Below are 20,282 nucleotides of genomic sequence, written 5' to 3' on the forward strand. Positions count from 1 at the left end.
CAGACTTAACATTATCAAGCTTTGCAACCTTAGGTAAGGTAAATAAATTGCTTTCTTCCAGCCTTGGTTTCCTTATCTAAAAGATGGAGTCCCAATAATAGGACTGATCTCATAACACTTTTACGAGGATTAAAAGAAATTAAGCAGAGGGCATAGTAAAGACAAAAAAAGAAAAAGCGCTAGGTATTACTATTATTATTGACAGAAGGAGGGTTGAAAGTGCTCATTTTTTTACAGAGATAAAAATGGCCAAAGGTTAACCATGAAATACAGGACTAGAGCCAAAGTAATAAGTAACCTAAATCCCCAAGGATCCCCAAAGCCTAAAATGTATTCATAAATACATAAGTGATATAACAGGAGATCAAAGTCTCATTTCTACTTAATGGCTAGAGATTCCCAAACTTCTTCACAGTTAAGCTGACTCACAGTGTTTCTGGCACTACTATTTTATATCCATTCATATTATTTTACAGTGTTAATAAACTCTAGTTAAACCTGTAGCTTCTTCCTGTTGATGTTTGTCCTTCCACCTCTTCCATGTAAATGCTGCAGATAGCAACTCCTCCGCCTGGCTGGGTCCCTCTCTTACCCTCATTTCTTGTACATGGCTTGCTGCATGTACATGGGCTACAGCATGAGACTTCTCCCTTCCCTGTCTTCCGCTGTCTGTGAAGCATTTTCTTTCACAAAGGCTTAACTCACTTCCTGTTGGAAGCTGATTTTGGCAGACCCTGCCTGGCTAAGAGTCTCTTCCCTGTCTGTTCCCTAAGCACTGCTATGGACTCTATTTGGACTATATTATGTTAATTTCTGCTTCGCTGGTGGTTTCTAAATTGTTTCATGTGTGTATACAGAGTCACAGTAGCTGAATTTTATAAACCTCTAGAAAGCAAGTCCTGTGATGGCTGTCTTCTCTTTCCTTCTTCAACTGAACTAGACCGTTCATAAATATTTATCATCATAAACTTAAAACACCTGTATAAAATAGTCCATGCAAAACCATGGATCCTCAACCAAGGATGGAGATTTCCCATTATTTCAATTTTTTACTGGTTGTTCAGAAATACAGGGAAGATAACCAGGTATCTACTTTTCTCTCCACTGCCACCATCCCTCACCCTCTGTGTCTTCACATTTAAAGCTCCCTTGAGCTCTGATTTCTCCAGGGAGTTCAGATTTTGGGGGCATGAAAATAAGTTCTTCCTGGCAAAAGCTGGGAGACACTGCTCTAGAGAGCAAAGTGAGATAATTTGGACCTCCAACCAAATTTACTTCCCCTCTGCTTTGGATAAGATGGACATGCTGGAAGTGACAATTTAATCAAAAGTGTAAGTCACAAAGTACAAATAAAAGACACAGCAAACAAAAAACAAACAAAAAACCCAAGGTGGGGGAAGATCATGTTACTATGAAGACGTTTTAAAACTCCACATTTCCAGAAATGTACCACAAGTTAGACCAGAGTTTGGCAAACTTTTTCTGTAACGGGCCAGAGAGTAACTATGTTAAGTTTTTTGATCTGGGTGGGATCAGTCCCACTTAGTCAATCTTGCCCTTGCAGCATAAGAGCCGCCAGTCACAGGCCATTTGTGAATGAATGAGTATGGCTGTGTCCTGTCCAGTAAAACTTTATTTGTGGGCACTGAAATTTGACATTTGCATAATTTTTATGTGTCACAAAATGATATTTTTCTTTTGATTTATTTCTTGCCATTTAAAAATGTAAAATCATTTTCAGTTTGCCAACTGTACAGACACAGGTGGAGGGTTGGATGTGGCCTGTGGACTGTAGTTTTTCAAGGCCTGGATAAGAGCATTTCAGGCAAGGAGAACAGCAGGTTCTCAGGCTTTGCAGCAAGAGGAAGAAGGCCATTTGAGGAAATGAGAGAAGGTCCATGTGCTCAAGAACTGAGGGTAAAGGTGAGTGAAGTGAGACAGCTGGTAGGATAGCAGGCAGGAGCCTGAGTAGCATACAGAGCCTTTCTGGTCATCTCATAAGACTTAGTGTCTATCCTAAAGTCAATGGGAAGCCACTGCTACATTGTCATACCTGAGTGTGCATTAAAATCATATGGGAAACAAGTATTCTGATTCCTGGGCCCCATCTCAGAATTCCTGAGAAAGCATCTTTGAAGAAGGAGAGTGGGACTCTGCTTTCTAAAATATATCTCAGTTGATTTTGCTGCAGTCAGCCTGGCATTGAGCTACAGAGCTAAGTTTGGGAACGACCACTGGATCTTTGCTCTGGGAATGGAGAAACACTGCCTTAGGAAATCGAAGTGCTTTCCCAGGTGGGTGTATGGTAAATTACAGCAGATACTACTTGAGTACAGACACTGAACTCAACCAATGGAGGACAGGTGATAACTGAAAAGGAAGTGTGAAGCTCCAGGACAAAATCATTCCCTCACTCTGTCTGTTTCCCAGTGAAATGCAAGCTTCTTGGCTTGCCGTGCAATGCTTTTCTCAACTGGATTCTGAGAGATGTCCCAGTTTTATCTCCCCCTGCTCAAACCTTTCTCTCTACTTTCCTTTCAAATACATTTCTTTCCTGCTGCTCCTTACACCTAAATATCCTATCACCACCTTTTCTCCAATCCCCTCCAAGAATCAGATGATTTCGGTTGGTTCATTCATTTCATACAAGAACATTAGTGCCTATTCTACTCTAGGTATAGCACAAGGAGCTGGGGAACCTGTATGCTCCTACACAAATCGCGCTTTTCATCATGGCCCTTTCAACCTCTTAGGGAAAATGAACATTAATTAAATAATCAATAGATGTAAATATGAAGTTTATAACTATGATAATATAAAAAGTCTGTTAAATCATGGAAGAAATTGTTTTGTTCCTTTTCTATGACACATGTAGAACCTTGATTTAAATTAGTTTATGTTGCCTGTTATGGGGAGGGGGTTGTAGGGAGGAATGGCATTAGGAGTTATACCTGATGTAAATGACGAATTGATGGGTGCTGACGAGTTGATGGGTGCAGCACACCAACATGGCACAAGTATACATATGCAACAAACCAGCACGTTGTGCATAGGTACCCTAGAACTTAAAGTACAATAATAAAAAAAAAAAAAGAAAAAAAAATGAAGAATGAGTTCATGTCCTTTGCAAGGACATGGATGAAGCTGGAAACCATCATTCTCAGCAAACTAACACAGGAACAGAAAACTAAACACCACATGTTCTCATTTGTAAGTGGGAGTTGAACAATAAGAACACATGGACACAGGGGGGGAACATCACACACCAGGGCCTGTCAGGGGTTGGGGGGCTAGGGGAGGGATAGCATTAAGAGAAATACCTAATGTAGATGACGGGTTGATGGGTGCAACAAACCACCATGGCATGTGTATACCTATGTAACAAACCTGCACATTCTGTACATGTATCCAAGAATTTAAAGTATAATAAAAAAAAAATTGGTTGTTTAATGTAAAAACAAAAAAAATTAGTTTATGTTGATAATCTCAAATACATCTTATACCAGGGAGAAACATGACAGATATTCATTAAACTGAATTTCTCAAAGGTGTGATGTGGCAAGTTTCATCTTGTAGAAGATTTGGGTGAGGGCTGGTTCCAATGAAATCATTTAAGAGGTTGGTTGAATCGCTGTAAAATTCACACAAGAGACAATAAGGGCTGAAAACCAGGGGAATGGCAAAAGACTTGCAAGGAGGGGATTAATATGGGAGACACTTCGAAAGATTTTTTTTTTTGTTAAATCAAGTGTTACCTTTAGATTGGACACTTTTTAAAAAGTAGTTTCATATACAAATTCCATTATATGTTTTGAGTTGTGTAACCACATGTATGTCTTGTGGTATTACTATGCCACATGACTAGAACAAAGGGTCAGATCCATCTCAGGTAGTCACTGGATTTAGTCATCATTTTAACCCTGGCCATAAAATAACGACACACTATACCAACATAGAAAAAGGCTTGTGGCTGAGGGTAAGTTTATGGGGTCTCCCAGAGGACTGGGCCTATGGATTCTGACAAACATTTTTAAAATGCAAATCTCCCTAAACACTTTTGCAACTGCACTTCAGGAGAGCTTAACACCATAACTATTTTATCCATGGCTCTAGGAGAGACAAACTGAAGTAATGGAAAGAAGTTCTAGGTCTGAATTTGAAGAGCAGTATAAGCTCTCTCTCGTAACTGCATATGCAAAATTAAAATGATAGTACTACCAATAAGCAGGGCAACAGATTCCAACTAGAGCAATGATGCTCATGTTGCTTTGATGTTGTTTTGCCTCCAAGGCAGGATTTCCATTATTATGGAGATGAACTGCCTCTAATTATTGCAATAACATAATTGTTCCCCAGGGCAGAATTCCTAATAACAGAGCTCTATAGCTCTGCAGCAACTGTAAGAGATATCCTGAGGGCAGGTTTCTCATTAAGAGCACATATATAGACACTGCCTCCAGAAGAGAAACAGAATGCCTGAAGCAATAAACTTTCCTTTCCACACTAGGATTCCACAGGCCTTCTGGGCAAATACCTGCCATCACATTTGCTTTGCCTCCCAGACTGCCAGCATTGTCTTCTGACCTGGGTTTCACACCTTGTATGCAACACAGAGTTGTGCAGCCCGGCACTGGGATTTCCTTCCATGTCTTACATGAATTTCAACTCTTCCAAAAGCCTTTGGGAAGAGAGGCAAATTAGGGTTATGATCCAATTTCACTTTGGAGGCAGACATCAGTGTCTATAAACAAGACACATGAGCATGAATTTCATTCTTATTTCAGTTGGATATTTTCTTTTGCCTTTTTTTTTTTTTTTTTTTGAGACGGAGTCTTGCTCTGTCCTCCAGGCTGGAGTGCAGTGAGTGATATCGGCTCACTGCAAGCTCCGCCTCCCGGGTTCACGCCATTCTCCTGCCTCAGCCTTCCAAGTAGCTGGGACTACAGGCGCCTGCCACCATGCCCGGCTAATTTTTTTTGTAGTTTTTAGTAGAGACGGGGTTTCACCGTGTTAGCCAGGATGGTCTCCATATCCTGACCTCGTGATCCACCCACCTTTGCCTCCCAAAGTGCCGGGATTACAGGCGTGAGGAACCACACCCGGCCGACTCAGCTGGATATTTTCACAGAATGCTAGACTTGATTTGATTACACTATGAGGGTCAGGCAGACCTAAACATGTATTTCGTTCTGACAAGATATGCCTAAGAATATGGATGTTTATACAATTTTATTGTGTCTTCAAAACTAGTCCACAGTGGACTAAAAGTACTCTGCCCAAGATAATGTTAAGGTTCCTAAATCCAGCAGTCATGGTTGCACCATTATTTTTTGGAAGGTCTTGGAAGCACCAAGTGCTTACTCCTTGTTGCACCTTTCTCCTCCTTTGGCTTCTGTTTGTTACTTTCTGCTAGATGTTCCTCCACCTCTTTGGGTCTCCTCCTTCACACCTCCCAGCAGGCGTGGCTTCTGCTCATTCTTTGAATGTGTCTGTTCCTCAGGGTACCTTCCTTTGAACCGAGATGTTCTCATTCTATAGAACTCTCTCTGGATGAACGTATGCACTCCAATGCACTCCATGGCTTCTTATCTACTGATTATGTCTTATCTATGGATCTTTATCTCTACTCCTCAACTCAGATCTGTACTTCCAGTTTCCTATGGGACACTCATATAGCACTTATTCTATGCCAGGCAGTGTTCTAGTGTTAAAGAATGGAACAAAACATACACAGAAGGCCCAATAAAAAAGGCCTTTCAAAATGGAAGGAGGCAGAAGAGGAGGTCAGAGTGATGGGATAGGGAAGAACTTGCCTTTACTGGTATGAAAGAAAATAGAATCTCGGGACTCCAAACTCACTATGCCGAAGAAAAAGTTAAGCTTGGGAACTGAGTCACGCAATACTGCTTTCCTTTTGTTCCCAGGCCGATAGCTGTAATTTCACAACCCTGTATCATAGTCTCACCCATAAGCCAGGTTCCCACAATGATAGAAGGCCGCATATCTCCCCAGATGGCCTGCATCGTAAATGAAATTCCTTGTGAGCCCCTAAATCTTTCAGGATACACATGCCCTGTATAAACTAGCCCTAAAACCAAATTCCATTGAATCTCACCTTGACAATGTCAATTACCACCTTATCTTCCCAGGGAGAGGAAAAGGACAAAATCAGAAATTATCCCTTGGCTGACCCTGCGACCAATGCATAACTGACTTTTTCCTTGACGCTCCCTTTTCACATGTAAAATGTACATTTACTGAGGCTGATCACAGCCTCATAAGAATGTAAGCACCTGCCTCCTTTTTTTCCTCTCTTGCTTGTTCTTTCCCTTTTAAATATCGAAAAATCCTTAAACCCTCTTTTGGAAGAGCACCAGTAACAGATACTCCAGTGATATATGTATTTCTCAGCCATGACCTCAACCCTGGCTAAATAAACCTCTACTGATTGAGACCTGCCTCCCTCACTTTTTCATTAAGCTTTGAAGATGGAGCAAAGGGACCATGAGTCAAGGAATAGAGATGACCTGTAGAAGCTGGAAACAGATTCTCCCCTAGAGCCTCCACAATGAATGCATCTCTGCTGAAAGCTTGATTTTAGACCAATGACGCCCATATCAGAATTTTTACCTCCGGAACGATAAGAATATAAATTTGTACTTTTTTATTTTTTATTTATTTTTTGAGATGGAGTCTGGGTCTGTCGCTCAGGCTGGAGTGCAGTGGTGCAATCTCGGTTCACTGCAAGCTCCACTTCCTGGGTTCACGCCATTCTCCTGCCTCAGTCTCCCGAGTAGCTGGGACTACAGGTGCCCACCACCACACCCGGCTAATTTTTTGTACTTTTAGTAAAGATGGGATTTCTCTGTGTTAGCCAGGATGGTCTCGATCTCCTGACCTCGTGATCCACCTGCTTCAGTCTCCCAAAGTGCTGGGATTACAGGCGTGAGCCACTGTGCCTGGACTAAATTTGTACTATTTAGCCAAACACACACACACACACACACACACACACACACACACACACACACACATGCAGCACAAATTTCTGTTCTCATGGAATTTACGATCCAATGGGTGGAGGGTGGAGAAGATCGATAATAAAGTTAAAAAGTGGGCAAGGTATGGTGGCTTCTGCCTGTAATCCTAGCAGTTTGGGAGGCTGAGACAGGAGGTTTGCTTGAGGCCAGGAATTCAAGACCAGCCTGGGCAATATAACAAGACTCTGTCTCTACAAAAAATAATAATAAAAAAAATTAGCTGGGCATGGTGGCATGTGACTGTGATCCTAGCTTCTCAGGGGGCTGAGGTGGGAGGATCGCTTGAGCCTAGGAGTTCAAGGCTGTAGTGAGCTATAATCTCACCACTGCTGTCCAGCCTGGGCAACAGAACAAGATCTTGTCTCTAAAAATAAATAAATAAATAAATAAACAATTAAAAGTTAATATATAGTATGTGGGATGGTGACAAATACTGTAATATATAAATTAGGAAAAGAAGGTGAGGGTTTTACAATTTTAAGTATGTTACTGGGAAAAGGTGTCTGTGAGCAGGTGACATTTGAATGGGAATCCCCATTTGAACGACGTCACCACTTGCAGGCACCTCACGTTCAACACACTAATAATAACCTCTTTATTTGCCCCTTCTCAGTCTTGCTCCTTCTCTGTTTACTACTATGGCAAATGGCACTGCCATTCACCAGCTCCTCAATGTGGGATCCTAGGAGTCATTTCCTTTTTTTCCTCCTTCTTTTTTCAATCCTTCTACTTACTAGGTCACTAAGTATTTTCAATTCTACCCTTTAATAGCCTGTATATCACCCTTCTCTCTTTCACTCTCAGAAGACTGACGTGATCCATGTGTTGTGATTTTCTTCCTAGACTACCACCTGGAATTGCCCTCGCTGCATCCTCAACCTTGCCCTACCCTGATTCCTTCTGCATGTTACAGGCACAGTAATCTTTCTGTAGCACGCATATGACTGTGTACTCCCTTGCATAAAATCCTTCAATTCTGTCCATGGTCTTCTGATTCAAGTCTAAACTCTACAGACATAAAACACAAGGCCTCCACCATCTATTGCTGCCCTACATTTTCCAGTACTCCTTCTCAATATATCACCTTTATAACATATGCCTCAGGATTGTTGAAAAATTTATATTGATATTGTGCTACTGGGCCTCTGCGCTAGTCTATGAGCACCTTGAGGGCTAGGTTCATGTCTCCTTTTTTTCTCTCTCTCTAGTGCCAAGCAAAGGTAAATATCCAGTGAGTGCTGCATCCATGGAATGAGACTGGAATTGGCTAGATTCACAAAACAGAGTTATGCTGCTGTTCTAAACCCATGCCTGCAACATGCAGGCTGTAGGTCTGAGATTCTTTTTGGAAAAATTCAATGGCATACCTATATCTGCTTACTATCCATATGCTTGACATAATGTATTAGTCTAATATTTAAAAGCATGGAGGGAAATTCTTAAGCATAAGAATAAGAAGCCTTTATTTACACAACATTAACAAGAGTAACAGTTTACTCATTTATTTGGCTTTGGTGAAAACTAAAATATTTTTTCTCAGTGGGTTTTCCAGACAACTAAACTTTCTTGTCTAAGCACCACATTAATTTTTAAAAATAAACAGTGGCAGGGAGTGGTCTTTCTATGATATATCATTCACTTGCTTGCCTTAATCCAAACTCACTGAAGATCATTTTTTCTCTTTAGTATAACAGTAATAATCATCATCCTTTTCTGTGGAGATAAATAAAGCTACTTTTTCCCCTTATTAAAACTGCTTGGAAATGACCAAAACAGTGAGAGGATGCCAAACAATGCTGTCTGAAGAAATCAGATACAAGGGGGACATTTGGGCTTAGAAAAGAATTGTAAGAAAACATAGGGTAGCCTCCCAGTATAGAAAGTGAAGTGAGAAGTGGTGGAGAATAATTTGTCTGTAAAATTCCATAAAGTGAAACCAAAAATGAGTGGAAGTTGCAAGGACATAATCTTCTAACAATTAGTAAGGTCTCCATCATTATTAGTAACCAGGGAAGGATGTGGGCCCAGCCATTGTGGGGATCCCTGCCCTGGCATGGAAGACGGGTTCTGTGATTACGGTGGGAATTTGGCATCAGTGTCTGCGCAGCATCCATTCCCTCTTCTTCTGGTGATAGCAGCTTGATTTCTTTGGGAAAACCCCTGTCCCATTCTCAGTCCACATGGTTTGAGGCAGGCTTTCCCATGTGGCTCTTAGGACAAGCACATGACTCACGTCTGCCTCATCAGTGGATCAGATCCTCCTTGAGTGTGACTGGTCCAGAGAAGGACACTGACCAAAGCAAGCTTATTTGATTCTATTCAGGAACTCTTGAGATACATTGGAAAAGAGGGTGAGTACGTGGCTCCAGTAGTCACCCTACTAGCAGGAGAGGAGAGCCTTTTGGAAAAGAAGCCAACATGGCCAAAGGTGCAGGTAAGACAGGAAGACAGCGAGACAGAGTCCTGATGATACTGTGTGAGCACCTGAGCCCTGTCATACCTGCAGTTGCAATTCATCCTGGATCTTCTCAAATACATGAGCCAATGAATTCTCTTTTGTCCTTAAGCCAGTTTTGAGTTAGGTTTCTCTTACTTGCAACCAAAAGCATCCACCCTGGTTGATACAATGGTTGTATAGCTCCTTATAATTCTAGGATTCTAGGTTTTTTATTAATGATTCTACTATTTCTGTATTTTAATGTTTCTGTTTTTAATAGGTCAACTTCAGTCTTACCTGCCTCAAAGTACCCTCCATCTAAAAACTAAAAGTAAATAAAATAATCAACCTTATTCAATTAGTAGCTTAATTCCTCAATTCATCCAAATGATTCCAACTGCATTCATGGTGACTAGAGATCTCTCCTGAGGACTAAAGCTCTTGAGCTGTGTGACAGGTCTTCCCTGTTTTAAATGCCTGATATTGCCTACACTGATTGCTGGAGACATATACAAGACAATAAGAAATGTTTTACGTTTACGGATATTCTGCCTACCCAAGAAGAATGTCATAAAATTACTTGAATTTTCAATCTTTTGTTTAGATGCTTGGATTAACATAGATAAGGCTAGTGTGAATATGCTGCATATTTCCAAAAGAATGGGAAGCCAAAACAAGAACACATTTGAATACTTGAAACACATTTTTAAGATAACGAACATGTTAACGTTAAACCAGTGTTTCTGAATCTATATCCACTTAGCTAACTACAATATCACCATAAGGTTAGATGAGACAAAACCTCTTTAATTTTTAAAATGTTGCTTCTAATACCACTACTGTAAACTCACTGGTAGGCAGTTGATTAATTAAAATTGAAATTAAATGTCAATAAGTAAGAGTTTAGCAAAGTCTTTCAAAACATAGAATCTAGGCAGAACATTAATAAAAGGGTGCTTGATCATAAAGTGTTGTTTCACTGTATTATGCCAGTATTTTTTACTTAAGGGATTAATAATCTTTTTAATCAAAGGTTAAAGACTTGCCTTGTGATTCCTAAGATTCTACATCTCAAAAGAGAATTAAGGCTAATGAGGCAGTGCATTAGAAATTATTACTCAATGCTGTATAGTCAAAGAATTTTGCACTTCATGTTGGTCTACCAGGTCAATCCTTTCCTAAAATAGGGGCTCTAAAATTTTTTACTCATCAGTTTCATCTACAATTGCTTTTGCTCACCATCCACTTCATTTTCCCTCTTCTCGATTGGAAAGAAATGAGAAAAATGGCAGAATCTCTTCTCTGCCAATGAGAAAACAATCGTAGAATCTTTTTCATTGTTCACCCATTTCAGAAATTAAGAAATGTTCCACTTGCTGTGTTTTTCTCTGAAGTTAAAAACCAGTGGCTCATGAAATAAACTTGGTCTATAAGCACAATTTGTATTGTACATCCATCAAAATAAAAATTAGTTGCTGACATTTAAAAGTTGGAAGCTCAAACAAATGTCTAGATTTCTAGTTTCTTTTGAAGAACAAGAAGATGAGGAGGTACCTGACCCGTGTCTCTATACGGCTGAGCGGCAGGTGTCTCCCTTGGATGGGGCACACATTGAAGTCCCCAGCATTCCCCTATATGCTACACCTGGCCAGTTTTTTAATGTATTTACATTAACAAAATCATCATATCTGGTTAATACATTCTGAGTGAGGTGGGAAGGAGGATCAGAACTGTGAGAACACAGCACTCATGTGGAGAGTAAGTGCTAATATTGACAATCTGGGACTAGCCTGGTCCCAGTGAAGGTGGAGGCGATATATAGCAGTAATTAGGTAATGATGGGGAGTTTCCTCAGTTTAAATATATATATTTTAGTGCAAAATAAATGTTGAAGCATATTTGGACCATATTAGTCAAGTCAGGCATAGATAGAATGAAAACTGGATAAAGACAAGCTTTGTGGTAAGTCAAGTGGTGGAAACAATCAATTAAATTCACTTATATAGAATTCTTGATACTGGCATACTATTTCCCCAAAGGTAATTTAATTAGCTTGTAACAATGGTTAAGCTGTAGCAACAGAAAGTAGTCCTTAATACGGTTCAAAATATTAGGTTGTCTCTTTTCTTCCAGGCACATAGTAAGATTATATTTCACTGCTGGGTTGCAGGAACATGTGACTTGTTTTGGCCAATGAAACGTGAGTGAAAGTGCAGTGCTGCACTTCTAAGTAGAGGCTTTAAGAACCCATGCATGTTTGGCTCTTTTCCTTCTGCAATGGCAATGTTCCAGAGCATCTTGGTCCACCAGGCTGGACTTGGAGAGGAGGAGAGCTACCACCAAACCACTGATGTGCACTAGGTTCGAAAGAGAAATTGCCTTTTGTTGTTACAAGCCAGAAACTCGGGGTTGCTTGTTACAGTAGCATAGCTTAGCTTCTCCTGATTGACCTACAACATTATTATAACTTTATTCTTTCATGATTTTTGACATGTCTAATACTCATATTATTATTGTCTTAATGTCATTTTAAAATTAAAACTTTTAAAGTGTAGCCTTATTCTGAGAAATACATGTGGTACATACTAGTTATATTTCAACTATATTAAAAGTAAGTACATAACTATTAAAAGTAATCTCATGTGCCACATTTTAAGGAACACTGAATTAAATAAAATAGAAAATGAATCTCAAGTTGAAGACTGCAAAATAAGCAATTATGCTATTGATTTTCAGGTTTGGCTACAAATTTGAATGCCATGTCAACATTCAATGAACTACACTGCTTTCTTGAGATACTAGAAATCAGAAAGGGATGCATACTATGAATTTAATACATGTGTTACTCCCTGTTCCATAGCAAGCATTAAAAAATAATATATATATGAATACACCATTTATAAACCATACCGTTTGTTTACAAAAACCGTTAAAATAGACAACATTGTCATCATCAGATCTAATTTGTATATGCAAATCCAAAGGTGTACAGGTGTAAAGGGTAGATACATACACATTTTTATAGGTTTCCTTCTTGCATCCTTGAGTACTTGACCTTTAGCATTAATTAAAATCATTATATATACAGCTGGCAAATCTTGTCTTATAGGTGACAAACAGATCCACGCATAATTACCATTTTGCAATAGATTAAGTAGATTACAGAAAAAGGTAGGGGATATTTTACAGGGGTGACAGCCAAGAAAAGATCTTAGAGACACCTGCCATTTCATGCAAGCTAATGTAAAACCTCAAATAACTCCTATATATTTGCATTGTATACACTACATGCATTCTAAATGTAATTCATGTATAAGAAATACACAGACGAAGAGTTTAGATATTAGAAAGAAAAAGAACCTGTTGTCTCAAAAAGATGTAACTGAAATAAAAATCAAGCATAATAATCTGCTGCATGAAGAATGAGTTTTGAAATTAGAGATAGCCTCAAAAAAGGAGAAACTAACAGGAGACATAATAGCCACTGCCATATAACTTGAAGGGTTGTCATAGCAATTAAGACCTGGGCTTATTTACATATGCCAAAGGACTTAGGATGGGGAAAGGTGGGGACAAAAATTTCAGGCTAAAATTAAGGAGGATGTTTCTTTTCTTTTCTTTCTTTTTTTTTTTTTTGAGACGGAGTCTCGCTGTGTCGCCCAGGCTGGAGGGCAGCGGCGCGATCTCAGCTCACTGCAAGCTCCGCCTCCCGGGTTCACGCCATTCTCCCGCCTCAGCCTCCGAGTAGCTGGGACTACAGGCACCCGCCACCACGCCCGGCTAGTTTTTTGTATTTTTAGTAGAGATGGGGTTTCACCATGTTAGCCAGGATGGTCTTGATCTCCTGACCTTGTGATCCACCCGCCTCGGCCTCCCAAAGTGCTGGGAATACAGGCTTGAGCCACCGCACCCAGCGAGGATGTTTCTAACTGTTCATCTTCAGGCAGCTCTGGCAGTCTTCAGCAGGGATCATGTGATCTATCTCTGCAGGGAGTGCTTTGTAGAATTCCCAAATCCAGAAGGACTATAAAGATCAATAACGTACCACTCATCCTTCCAAAACTTCTGTTCTTTTTTTAACACTTAGTCCAGGAATAGCAGATAGTCACCCCACCTTCCCCTTAGAATTATTAATAACAGACCAACAAATTATTACGGGTTAACCAAATATTGAAAATAATTCAAGACAGTACCTTTCATTTTCTTTTAATATGTCCCTTCCTTTCTTCCAGGTGTAAACAGGTTTTGGAGATGCTTTTGGCTTACACTCAATGACAACTTCACCTCCCACTTTGACAAGAGTGACTCTTTTCAGGAGTGTTCTTGAAAAATCTGGACCTACAGCTGAAAGACAGTGAAAAAACAATTATTATGCAAGACAGTCTTCCATGAGATAATTCCTTAGTCCCTCCCTCCCTCCTCCCTCCCTCCCTTCCTTCCTTCTTTCCTTCCTTCCCCCTCTTCTCTCTCTCTCTCTCTCTCTCTCTCTCTCTCTTTCTTTCTTTCTTTCTTTCTTTCTTTCTTTCTTTCTTTCTTTCTTTCTTTCTTTCTTTCTTTCTTTCTTTCAGATGGAATCTTGCTCTGTTACCAGGCTGGAGTGCAGTGGTGAGATCTCAGCTCACTGCAACCTCCACCTCACAGGTTCAAGTGATTCTTCTGCCTCAGCCTCCCGAGTACCTGGGACTACACGCACGCACGACCATGCCCAGCTAATTTTTGTATTTTAGTAGAGATGGGCTTTCACTATGTTGGCCAGGATGGTCTTGATCTCTTGACTTCATGATCCGCCCACCTTGGCCTCCCAAAGTGCTGGGATTACAGGCATGAGCCACCGCACCCGACATCTTTTTCTTTCTCTAATACACTTATTGCCACCATGGTCATCAAAGGGAGGAAGCTAATTATTTTAAAGTATGGAGCACTGTATGTTTTGATGGATTTATTAAACTTTGAGGTATAATTTGTATTTGGTACAGTGTACCATTTGTGTGTGTACAGTTTGATGAATCTGGTATACACCACCATGAAGATCAAGACACAGAATATTCTCATCTCCCTGTGGAGGGATTCTTTTAAAGAAAATTATTATATGTTTAAGTGAATAAACATTTTAAAATTTCAGAAAATTGAAAGAGAAAGCAACAAAATTAGGAACTCCATAAGATTTTTTTTTTTTTAATTGTGTAGGTTAAAGCATTCCCTCTCTGATACGGTCACCACCTCTGCTTTGTTCCATGGTACTCTGTTCATATATATCTCCATTAGAGAACATGCTGAACTCTCTATATTGTCACCCTCTGTAAGCTTCTCCTTAAAAACAAGGCTTTGTTTAGCTTTTCACTGCAAGTACTTGGCTCATTTAGGAGAAGCTGTGACTTGCTTTTGGAGTGTAGGTATTGAGAAAGCTCTATTATATGCTTACCACTAGTGTTCTAAAAAATTCACTCATGCTAACACCAGTAACATAGTTATATGGAAATACTATTAGAGAATTATTTCTTTCCTAAAACAAAAGATACGTATTTGTATTCTCACAAAAGTAAAATAAAAGACATTTTTTTCCTAAAAAATATCTATTTTCTTCTGAGTTAATTGAATTAATGTGCAAGAAGAGATTTTAGAATGGAAGGATTCATTTCTTGGAATCTTATCATACTTTAAAATCCTGACTCACTGCAGTCTGACCTGGTGGAATTTAATAGTTAAGACCATGTTGAATGTAAAATTTAAATATAAACCACAAATTACTTAAAGGAGGACTGGGACTGTGTGTTAGGTGAATGCGGGGGCTTGGTGGGTAATGAGGGCCAATTTCTTAAAAATTCCTAAATCATAGGCTAATGATTTTTAAAAATGAAACTAAACTTCAGTGGAAGCAAGTTAAATCTTGATTACATTCTTTTGTTGTGGAAATACTTTCGGTAACTGCCCAGAAACAAATAAAGATGGAAAGGTTACTTTTTAACAGGGCCATGCAATATACACCTGGGGCTGGTATTCCCACGGGAAGGTAAAATTTTAAAAATGAATCTTGTAGGCAATTGATATCTCAATCTGTTTACTTCAGATTTATGAGGGAAGTCTATAATTCTGGGAGTAATTCAAAGATAATAATTGCAATTAATAAGTAGAGGGCAAGTACAGATGTACAAATGTTTTTGCTGCAATAAGATAAATGTATTTCTTGTATGGTCTGAAAAATCATGTAATAAAAATTGTAGGGTTTCTGAAAAAGATAGGGTCAGGACATACCTACTCAATATTTATGTAATGAGAACACTACAAAAACAATAACCATCCTAGTAATTATCAAGCATAATTAAATATAAACATGATTTAAAAGATAAGTTAAATTCATAGTAACTACTACAAAAAATGCAGTGTGTGTATGTGTGTGTGCACACGCATGAGAAGGTGGCTTGATGGAAGAAAGAATAGTTGAGATTGCTAAGATATGGAATAAGTACAAATAGAAAGACTGAGAATTACGCAATAAGCAATGCCATGTAAGAGTACGTGGCCAAACTGTGCCAAGAGGAAGAATGTGGCATGAATGGGAATCACGTGTAGTAGGTATTTTCCCTTGGCTAGCTGTGTTAATCTGTGTTTGTGGGCTTTGTGTTTCGTTACTGCTACTTAATAAAATACCTGAACAAATCCAGGGTCTGTGTTACACTGACATCATTCCCCTACTTACCAATCCCACATAAGCTAAGTCACAGAAAAGTGTTTCAGCAGAGCGAACTCAATGCAAACCCCTGAACTGACACAAAAATGTAAAAAAAAAAAAAGTCAGGTATTCTTGAAGTTTTTTTTTTAAGGATATTTTAAAGGAATATTTAAAGGAAATTGAGTTACAAATCCGTATCATATAAAAATCCCTTCTTAAAACTATATCTTTCTACACACATATATTTTTATCACTTTAGGCAGACATTTTTCATCCATTCAGGAGGAATTCTGCGGTTGCATTTGAAATGAGTTTACATAAATCAAACTGTGCACAACACATGGGCATATTTGTCAAAAAAAAATATTTTGCTTTTACAGGATTTGAAACAGCATATCAGAAGACAGAAACCAGAAAACACACCTTTCAGTTTCAAAAGCATTTGTAATGTACTATTTGTGTGCCATATAATCTTTTGGATATCTTAGAGATAAGACTGGCTCGAACTTCTTTCACTAATTAAAATGGAATTAAAAATTCAAGGCCGGGCAGGATGGCTCATGTCTGTAATCCCAGCACTTTGGGAGGCTGACGTGGGCAGATCACGAGGTCAGGAGTTCGAGACCAGCCTGGCCAACATGGCGAAACCCCGTCTCTACTAAAAATACAAAACTTAGCCGGGCGTGGTTTTGTATGTCTGTAATCCCAGCTAATGGGGAGGCTGAGGCATGAGAATCGCTTGAACCTGGGAGGCGGAGGTTGTAGTGAGCCAAGATTGTGCCACTGCGCTCCAGCCTGGGGGACAGAGCTAGATTCCATCTCAAAAAAAAAAAAAAAAAAAAATCAAGTTTTTCTTTTGTTTACTCAGTATACTTAATTAGCTTCTGAAGTTATCAAACCCTGCAAATCTATCAGTTGTAACCATAAACTGCAGTGCTTTTAAGGGAGAAGAGTCAGAACTTCATCAGTTTTTGAATACTTGAGCCATTAATCGATTTCTTAACATTCTCCCATTTTGTGACCATCTTTTGCACCTGAGATGCTGTTCAGCTTGTAGGATGATGTTTTTTCCTATTTGTACCCTTTATTCTCATCCCCAAACACTGATCTAAGGGAAGTCTGAAGGAAAAGAGAAAGGGACCTGTTTTATGTGACATTCACAGATAATGACATTTTAAAAGTTACTGGTAAAGTCCTCAAAAGGGCACTATTAGAATCTAACCTTTGCTGGCACTTAAAAAATTAGTGCACATGGAAGTGAAACTTCAGTAGGTTTCTAGTAGCTCAGAAAAGACAAAACCAACTGTCAAATTACCCCTGATGTCTGAGAGTAGCTGAGATACTGGGAGATCCTTATTTGCTATATTTAATATACTTATATGATAACATTTCTCACATGCACTGCTAGAGGGCACCACTCCCTCAGTGTTAGAATGAACTGTATTATGGGACCTCTTCCATGTGAGAAATGCAACTTTTTATTATTTATCAATGATCTTTATTACATTATCTATGAGAAGCATGTGGCTGAGAGAAGCCCTCTATGTAATTCACAACTATTTGTTTTTAGGTAATTCAATGACTTCTGGTCATATATCAAGGGTATTTTAAGTGGCCAATAGAACCCCTTAAAAACAAAAGTCTTTTGCCTTAGTGTCATTTCTCAAGAGAAACAGTAGAATGATAGCTCCTTAACTAGATATGCAGTGGCAGTCCTATTTGGGAAATATATGGATGTGATGTCTTACTATATTATTGAAGAAGAAAGGATTATGATGTATGCCAGTTCTAGCACAGTCTGTGATAGAAGCATCACTGGGAACACTGCCAGTTGATGGAGAATATTAAGGCCAGCTTTTTTGGAAGTTCAGCATTTCTTATTACTTTAACCTTTGTCTACTCTCTTTAACTATTACCTCATCATTCCCTAAAAACAAGCTTAGAGTGAATGCATTAATTCAACTCTTTTCACTACTGAGGAGAAAATACTGGTATCAGATTATGAGACCCCAAATTTCTTCTGGCCTGTTGGATTGGTATCTAGAAAGAAGGCTACTGGTAGAAGATTTCTTCTTTCTAGGTCCACTGTTTTAGAATGACTGATTCAAAAATTCAGTCCTCTCTGAGGTCAGATGGGGTGGCTCACGCCTGTAATCCCAGCACTTTGGGAGGCCAAGGCGGGAGGATCACTTGAAACCAGGAGTTCAAGACCAGCCTCAGCAACACAGTGAGATTCAGTCTCTACAAAAAATAAAAAAATTAGTCAGGTGTAGTGATGCATGCCTGTAGTCCTTGCTTCTTGGAAGGCTGAGGTGAGAAGATCAGTTGAACTCAGGAGTTCAAGGCTGCAGTGAGCTAGGATCACACCACTACACTGCAGCTTGGGTGACAGTGAGACCCTCTCTCTTAAAAAAAAAAAAAAAATCAGTGCTCTCTGATTATGAATGATATTAACAAGGAGACTCTCAACACAACTCTGAAGTAGATGATTTTTCCATTTTGATGTTAGCAGGATGTGTCCCTTCTAATGTCCCTAATATCCATCCTCCTATTGTTTTGGTCTAATTTACTGAATGCCCTGTTTCCTGATGACTCCAATAATGCTTCTTCCATGGGCAGCTCTTGGGTTTATAAACTGCTATTCCTTTGGGCATGTTATTATAAAACAAAAAAAATTACAATCACCAGATTGTTTTCAGGATTAAATAAAACAATACATGTATTGAACATAAAGTACTTAGCACAGTATTTGATCCAGATTAAGAATTTCATACCTCCCCTCTCCACTGTTATTTCCACTACTGCACTACCCCAACTACCATTATCACAGACTTTTTTATGTTGAAAAATTTCTTAGAGTCAGAGAAACACAACATTGTTTGAAAACAGAAAATGTTTATTTTCAAATAATTATAGACCCACAGAAAGTACCAAATACAATACAGAGAGGTCCTGTGTGTCCTTCACCCAGTCTCCCCCAATGGTTACATCTTATGTAGATACAGTTAAATATCAAAACAAAGAAACTGATACTTAGTATAATGTGTATATATCACACATGTAGACCGGGCAAAAGCACCAGGAAATTGAGATAGGGAACTATTCTATTGTCACAGGGATCTTCCTCTTGCTTCCCCTTCATAGTCATATCCAGCCTCCTCCTACCTCCCCTCTGTAACTCCTGGAAACCACTGACCTCTTCCCCATTACTTTTAGTCATTCTGAGAATGTTTTAGATACATATGTGTGTGTGAGAGAGTCTGTGTGTGTGTGGTGTGTAATCACACAGTATGTGACCTGTAGGAGTCTTTTGTTCCTTTTTACTGCTGAGTATTACTTGCTGCTGTGGGTAAGAAATACGTCTTCAATATTGGCACTTCAGGCTCTATGATAACTGACAAATACTTTTGAGCACAGGAGCCATTTCAAGATCTCTCATCTTTCTCTGCCAACAAGTAGGATCAGGTGTGGCCTTTTTATTTTTTTCAATGAAAGATTTGAAAAGTCAAAAATTAGTTACATGAACATAGGTGGAAGTTTTTTCTTATTCCCAGAAAAATATTTTAAAGATATTTTAGAACATTATTTCTTATATAAATAATCAACAGGTTGATTAAAAATAATTCTTATATAATGCTTTAAGTAGGGCCTCAGCTGCTAAATTCTCATTAACCTCCTTTGAGCCATCCTATCCCTATAAAGATAATAAGACAGTCTGCATTTTAAACACTCTGTAATCACATTGGCTTTCTTATATCAGTCCAAATTGGTGATATTTCATTTATATGTCAGTATCTTACACTCTTACATAAACTCATGCCCTCGGTTAGGCAGGTAGTGTATAGTATGCAATGTCTGCTGAATGAACAGAAGAGAGTCATCAGACTATGACAGTGGGAACCCTAGAATTTCAGTGGTTAGGAAATAGTAGCTCTTGTTATTAGCTATTATTAGAACTAGAATTTCAGTGGTTAGGAAATAGTAGCTCTTGTTATTAGCTATTATTAGAACATCAGTTCCTTGAAGGCAAGAATATGTATTCTGGATCTGTATATCCCTTGGACCTGGCCAGGTGCTTGATACAAAGTTGATATTTAATCAATGAATCTATTGAAGAATTGAGTAAATTTTTAAA

The 20,282-nt window shown here is 38.9% G+C and overlaps 1 protein-coding gene across 1 annotated transcript in view; it reads left to right on the forward strand.

The window, feature by feature from the left end:
* Nucleotides 1-20,282, forward strand: part of C5H14orf39 (chromosome 5 C14orf39 homolog) — a 540,151-nt gene that overhangs the window by 66,240 nt on the left and 453,629 nt on the right. The gene's annotated exons all lie outside the window — the stretch shown is intronic.

The sequence above is a fragment of the Rhinopithecus roxellana genome, chromosome 5 (genome assembly GCF_007565055.1).
Source record: "Rhinopithecus roxellana isolate Shanxi Qingling chromosome 5, ASM756505v1, whole genome shotgun sequence".
NCBI classification, from domain to species: domain Eukaryota; kingdom Metazoa; phylum Chordata; class Mammalia; order Primates; family Cercopithecidae; genus Rhinopithecus; species Rhinopithecus roxellana.